Source organism: Mauremys mutica, chromosome 4 (genome assembly GCF_020497125.1).
Source record: "Mauremys mutica isolate MM-2020 ecotype Southern chromosome 4, ASM2049712v1, whole genome shotgun sequence".
Lineage (NCBI taxonomy): Eukaryota > Metazoa > Chordata > Testudines > Geoemydidae > Mauremys > Mauremys mutica.
This window is the reverse complement of record NC_059075.1, coordinates 145,293,215-145,299,581: the sequence shown is the minus strand read 5'-3', so window position 1 is coordinate 145,299,581 and position 6,367 is coordinate 145,293,215. Positions and strand designations below refer to the sequence as shown.

Below are 6,367 nucleotides of genomic sequence, written 5' to 3'. Positions count from 1 at the left end.
GCCAGGCTGGGGCTGGCGGGAGGCTTCTGAGTCGCCAGGCTGGGACTGGCGGGAGGCTTCTGAGTCGCCAGGCTGGGGCCGGCGGGAGGCTTCTGAGTCGCCAGGCCGGGGCCGGCGGGAGGTTTCTGAGTCGCCAGGCTGGGGCCGGCGGGAGGCTTCTGAGTCGCCAGGCTGGGACCGGCTGGAGGCTTCTGAGTCGCCAGGCTGGGGCCGGCGGGAGGCTCCTCCGGTGCCAGGCTGGGGCTGGCGGGAGGCTTCTGAGTCGCCAGGCTGGGGCTGGCGGGAGGCTTCTGAGTCGCCAGGCTGGGGCTGGCGGGAGGCTTCTGAGTTGCCAGGCTGGGGCCGGTGGGAGGCTTCTGAGTCGCCAAGGTAGGACCGGCGGGAGTTTCCTCCGGGGCCAGGCTGGGGCTGGCGGGAGGCTTCTGAGTCGCCAGGCTGGGGCTGGCGGGAGGCTTCTGAGTCGCCAGGCTGGGGCTGGCGGGAGGCTTCTGAGTCGTCAGGCTGGGACTGGCGGGAGGCTTCTGAGTCGCCAAGGTGGGACCGGCGGGAGGCTTCTGAGTCGCCAGGCTGGGGCTGGCGGGAGTTTCCTCCGGGGCCAGGCTGGGGCCGGCGGGAGGCCCCTCAGCTGCCACAGTGGTTGGCGGCTCCTGCTGGGCCCTGGGGCGCAGCTCCTGGCTCCTTGGCTTCCTGCAGTGGAAGCCCCAGAGCTGCCGTCCCCGGCTCCTGCCCTCCCCTGGCTCTCTGCTCCACAGCCGAACCCGGGGCCACTTCCTTTTCGGCCCAGAAGGTGCCTCCGGGTCAGCTAGAGGAGCTGCTGTCTTCTGCCTCCTCCAGCAGGCGAAGCAGCTCCTCCCTTTCCGCTGGCCACGAGCCTCTTCCCCACCCGCGGGGACAGAGGGGCCGCTCTCCTCCTGGGCAGGCTGTCTGATGTTTGCTGCCGGCTCTGGAGCCATGTGCCCGGCCTTCCTCCTCAGCATCCGCCTTATTCGCTCCATCCTGGAACGGAGTGGGGAGCAGCCATGAGTCTGGCTTCAAAGCAGCCTCTCATTAACGAGCCTGCCTGCTCCCCTGCCCACCTCCCCTCTGCTGAGGCAATTTTTCCTCCCGACACATCCCACCCCAGGGCACAGGAACCCTCCACCTGGGGAACAAACCCTGACAAGGGACGGGCTGGGAGCCCCAGTGGTGGGATATTCCCACCACACGGGGGATGGCTCTGGAGAACTCCACTTACTTACTCTAGATCAGATGGAGCTGAATGACAGATGCTCGGGGTTGCTCCTCCCTTCACCCTCCTCGCTCTCCGCACCCAGGTGGCCGGAAACGGGTGCCGCTCAATGCCCTGCCAGCAGGGCAAGGGGTAGACACCAGCGATCGAAACTGGCTGTGAAAACAATACAATGCCACTAGCGGAACGCTCCTGGGACACTCCATAGCTGTACCCGGGGCTACCTCCATTTGGGCCCAGAAGGTGCCTCAGGGTCAGCTAGGGGAGCTGGGATCTTCCTCCTCCTCCAGAAAGCCAGAGCTGGCAGTGCCAGCAGGACTCGATTCCCAGTCTCCCTGGCTCCGAGTGGGACCTGTTGTTCTGACTGACGGATTTGCTCCTTGTCCCCCATCCAAAGCCAATAACACATCTCTGGGTTGGCAGTCATGAGTTAGACCTTCTCAGCACCCCTCTGTCTCCCGCAGCCCTCAGCTGTTCCTTGGACTGCGGTGGCTTGGACGGTAACAGGAGTGGATACTGTTACTGGCTCACTGGGTGGTTCTAGCCAATGAGGGTCTCAGTCTAGCCTCAGAGGCCCACACCCCCAGACACTACAGGTCAGGGTGGATTGATTTCATTCCAAATGTTTTGTAGTTGTATTTTTGAGTGATTTTCCTAATGAGGGATTGATTCTCATGAAATTCTTAGTGGTGGCCGATGACAGAACACGGAGCAATGGTCTCAAGTTGCACTGTGGAAGGCTTAGCTTGGCTATTAGGAAACACTAGTTCACTAGGAGGGTGGTGAAGCCCTGGAATGGGTTCCCTAGGGAGGTGGTGGAATCTCCATCCTTACAAGTTTTTAAAGGTCAGCTTGACAAAGCCCTGGCTGGGATGATGAAGTTGGGGTTGGTCCTGCCTGCAGCAAGGGGTTGGACTAGATACCTCCTGAGTTCTGTTCCAACCCTAGTCTTCTATTATACTAGGAATAGGGATCCATTCAAACATGTTGACTTGCTGGTTTTGCAGGATACAGAAAAACAAAAAGGTTGACTGAACCATTTGTTTTCATTTCAAACAAACTGAGGTAAAGAAGTATCTCTAGTTTGTGCACTGAACTGATTGTTCCTGCTCATAACATCCTTCCAGATTTTAGAAGTAGTAGCTCACACCTCCTCCTCTCTAGCCTTTATTCATATATTACAAGAGGAAAAGAAGCCTTCATCCTTTTCTAACTCCCAATCAGTTTCTTACATTTGAATGAAGTAGCTGCATCAACTGGAATGAAGAAAATATTCTTTCTGCACCCGCAGAAGAGGCTAGTGCTGCCAAAATCTGGCTGAGTGTTTCAATAACTTCTGGACCCCCAGGTTCTTAGGCAATGACTTCCAACAGTTCAGTGCTTTGACTTCCTCTGACACTTGGCAGCAAACATGGACTTCTTCATATATGTAGTTATTTAAATTACTTTAATAGGCTGGAGCAACTAGAGGCCTTAACATCACTTGTCATCATTTCAAATTTTATACTGGATAAGTTTAAAAAAAAAACCTTTTTCAATATAAATTTAAAAAACCCAGTTTAAATAAAAAAAATCTCGGGGGGGGGGGGTTGTGAAAAAGCCACTGATTGGTCTTGCCCTTGATTTTAGAAGAACTACTTCATCTGAGAGAATCAGAAACTGCTTGTATTCTAGTCAAGGAGAGGAGGCAGCAAAATTCACCCTAGCAGTAATCTGTTGGGCCTTATTTGCTCAGTCTCAAACAAACAAGTGTGCAAAACTCTAGCTAGTCTCTTTTATGTAGGCCCAGCTAAGAGGTGGTGGGAGGGGCAGGAATGCTGTCTCCCTCCCGGATCCAGTAGCAATTGCACAGGATATTGCCACAAAACCTACATTTTACTGCCAAACTTTCTAAGCCAGTCCTCTCCTGCGCTTCCTGGTTTCCAAGTTTCAAATCCACAAAACCTTCCCCTTGACAGTCACTGCCCAGGTGGTGCAGCAGGCAGAGGAACCTGAGCCAGGGCCGGCTCCAGAGCCCAGCGGGGCAAGCACCCGCCTGGGGCGGCCCTTTCCCGGGGGGGCGGCAGGCTGGGCCGGCGGACCTGCCGCAGTCATGCCTGCGGGAGGTCCACCGGAGCCCCGGGAGCAGCGGACCTGCCGCAGGCATGACTGCGGAGGGGACGCTGGTCCCGCGGCTCGGCTGGACCTCCCGCAGGCATGACTGCGGCAGCTCAACCGGAGCTGCCGGACCTGCGAACCGCCCGCAGCTGCGGGAGGTCCAGCTGAGCCGCGCGACCAGCGGACCCTCTGCAGTCATGACCGCGGGAGGTCCGCTGCTCCCGCGGCTCGGGGGTGCCTCCCGGGCATGACTGCTTGGGGCGGCCAAAAACCTAGAGCCGCCCCTGACCTGAGCAGTAACATTGTGACACCAGAGGGAACTCGGCCACCTGTCGCTCCCTGACTCCACTAACCCTGAGCATAAACCTGAAGCCTGAGCCCTGCTTTGGGCATCGCTCCCACGGAAACCTGCAGGTTCCTTTACTGACTTATGCAAATCACCTGTGGAGAGTTAGCACTGACTGGCTGAATTCACTCTCAAGTCACAATGCCCTTCAGCTTACAGCACGAATGGAAGGGGCACAGGGTGGAAATCAGGCTTTTCTGGTGGCCCGTTTTCCAATTGAGAAGAAGGGACAAGAGGGAAGGAGGAAGAGGGAAGCAAAATGGCCACATTCCAAACGCCCCCAGCGAGTCACAGATTAATTCCAAGCCCAGAGGAAACCACTGTCGTCTGACTTTCTCTTTCACTTCGGCCATAGAATGTGCCTCAAAATAATTCCCATAGGAATTAGAGCAGATTTTTTAGTAAAACACCCAAGCTTGATTTTAAAAGAGGCCAGTTGTGGAAAATCCAGCACAACCCTCAGTGAATTGCTCCAAACTCTGAGGGTAAAAATGCTCCTCGCCTTATTTCCAATGTGTATTGGTCTAGCTTCAGCTTCCAGCCATTGTCTGCTCATAACCTTTTTCTGGTAAAGCGAAGACGGAGGCTTGCTGCAGCAAGGCTCCAGGGCTCTGCGAGGTTCCCCCTGCCCCGCATCCCTGTCCTGCCTTGCTGTTGGCAAGGGAGCTCTGTGAGGTCACAGACGCCTCACTCATAGAATCATAGACTATCAGGGTTGGAAGGGACCTCAGGAGGTATGTAGTCCAACCCCCTGCTCAAAGCAGGACCAATTCCCAACTAATTGTCTTTGCTCAATGGGCTGAGTTCCTGCCAAAAGCTTTTGTGAAGTCACTGCCACACCCACCTTTCCCTGGCAGGCCTGATGTCTGCCCCTGGCCAGCCCAGTTGGATGTTTGAGCTGCACCCCGGATCACCCCACTTGCTCATTATTGATTCTGGAGAGCAAGCAGGCTACCCAGTAAAACAGCAGAGTCTGTTCCGCACCCCACACTGAGTTTTTCATAGAGGCTGTGAAACAATTGTTGTGAAACAATTCAGTCTCCTAATGTGGCCTCTGTTTCATGGGCTATGAAATTTCACACTCTTAGCACCCAATTAAGCCCAATTGCTTGTAATTCACTAAAAGGCACCTTCCCAACCAGTTATGATGGTAGGACACCAGGAAACAGAGACTCCACCTCTCCCCTGGGTAATTTCTTCCAGTGGCTAGTCTCCCTCACTGTCATCATTACATTGGAAATTGACAACCTCTGATAAGGGCCCAATTTATGACAATCTTTTAAATAATTTAAATAGAAGAGAAAAAATAACATTCAGTAGAACATGTTGACTGCCAAGCTTTTCAGACAGTCGCACCACTGATGTGATAGCTAAGGCCCCGGAAGCAAAGCTAGCTGAAATGCTAACCCAGCTTTGGGCAGCAGTAAAGGTGCAGAAAATATTGTCTTCCTTTCAATTTATTCAAACTGACTAGTTTGTTGAAATTCAAGAAAGCCATTGGGAATTAACAAAACAGGCAAACTTGTTTTCCTCCCTCCATCTAGGGATAAAAACTAGGGGATAGATCTACTGGATCATCAATCTAGAAACATGTGGAGACAAGAATGTATCATTTCAGTTCACGAACCACACATCAAATTGCCTTTGTTTAAGAAATCTGTCAGTTTGAAATGCAAAACATTTTGATACAACTTCTTTCTTATGCTTCTCTTTCTAGCTCTGCCATGACCTTGCTGTGTGACCAAAGAGAGGTCACTTCTTTTCTCTTTCCCTCGGTATCCTGGGGGATGGAGAAAGTTCTCTCAGCCCTAGCAGGGGAGAGATTGAGCAAGTCAGGTGCGTTAGGGCCCTCGTGCTCTAAGGGACAATGGGTGATTGTTGTTCGGGGCAAGAATCCCAACGGATTTGTTACTTGTCCCCCAACCAAAGCCAATAACACATCTCTGTATTGTCAGTCATGAGTTAGACATTCTCAGCACCCCTCTGTCTCCCGCAGCCCTCAGCTGTTCCTTGGATTAGGGAGGCCTGGATGCTAAGAGAACTGGAATTATTTTACTGCCTTCCTGGGTGCTACTAGCCCCTGAGGGTCTCAGTCTGGCCCCCAAGGCCCGCACCCCAGACACGAAAGATCAGGAGGGGTTGATTTCACTCAAAGTGTTTTGTATTTGCATTTTTGAATTATTTTCCTAATGAAAGATTGATTCTCATGAAATCTTAGAGCTGGCAGATGACAGAACAAGGAGCAATGCTCTCAAGTTGCAGTGTGGAAGGCTTGGATATCAGGAAAAACTTTTTCCCTAGGAGGGTGGTGATGCCTGTGAATCTGCTAGGATAGAGTCCCCTATCTTGTATCTATATCTAGAGCCTATATTTTTTCTTACCTTCTACACAGATGACAACGTCTTTGAAACAAATCCAAACGGGAATGAAAAACACACGCACTGAATATCCTTCACACCAACGTCTCTTGGTCCTCAGTGAGAGACCGCGAGCTGGAGGCTTGCTGCAGCAAGGCTACAGGGCTCTCCGAGGTTCCCCCTGCCCCGCATCCCTGTCCTGCCTGGCCGTTGGCAAGGGAGCTCTGTGAGGTCACAGACGCCTCATCATCTTTGCCCAATAGGCTGAGTTCCTGCCAAAGGCCTTTGTGAAGTCACTGCCACACCCACCTTTCCCTGGCAGGCCTGATGTCTGCCCCT

At 53.3% G+C, this 6,367-nt stretch overlaps 1 long non-coding RNA gene across 1 annotated transcript; it reads right to left on the bottom strand.

The window, feature by feature from the left end:
• Positions 1-628: 628 nt before the first annotated feature.
• Positions 629-6,133, bottom strand: LOC123368237. Its single transcript, XR_006578721.1, has 3 exons — positions 6,053-6,133; positions 1,239-1,384; positions 629-996 (listed from the first exon to the last, which is right to left on the bottom strand). It is a non-coding gene; the product is annotated as an uncharacterized LOC123368237 (long non-coding RNA).
• Between the last annotated feature and the right edge of the window lie 234 nt (positions 6,134-6,367).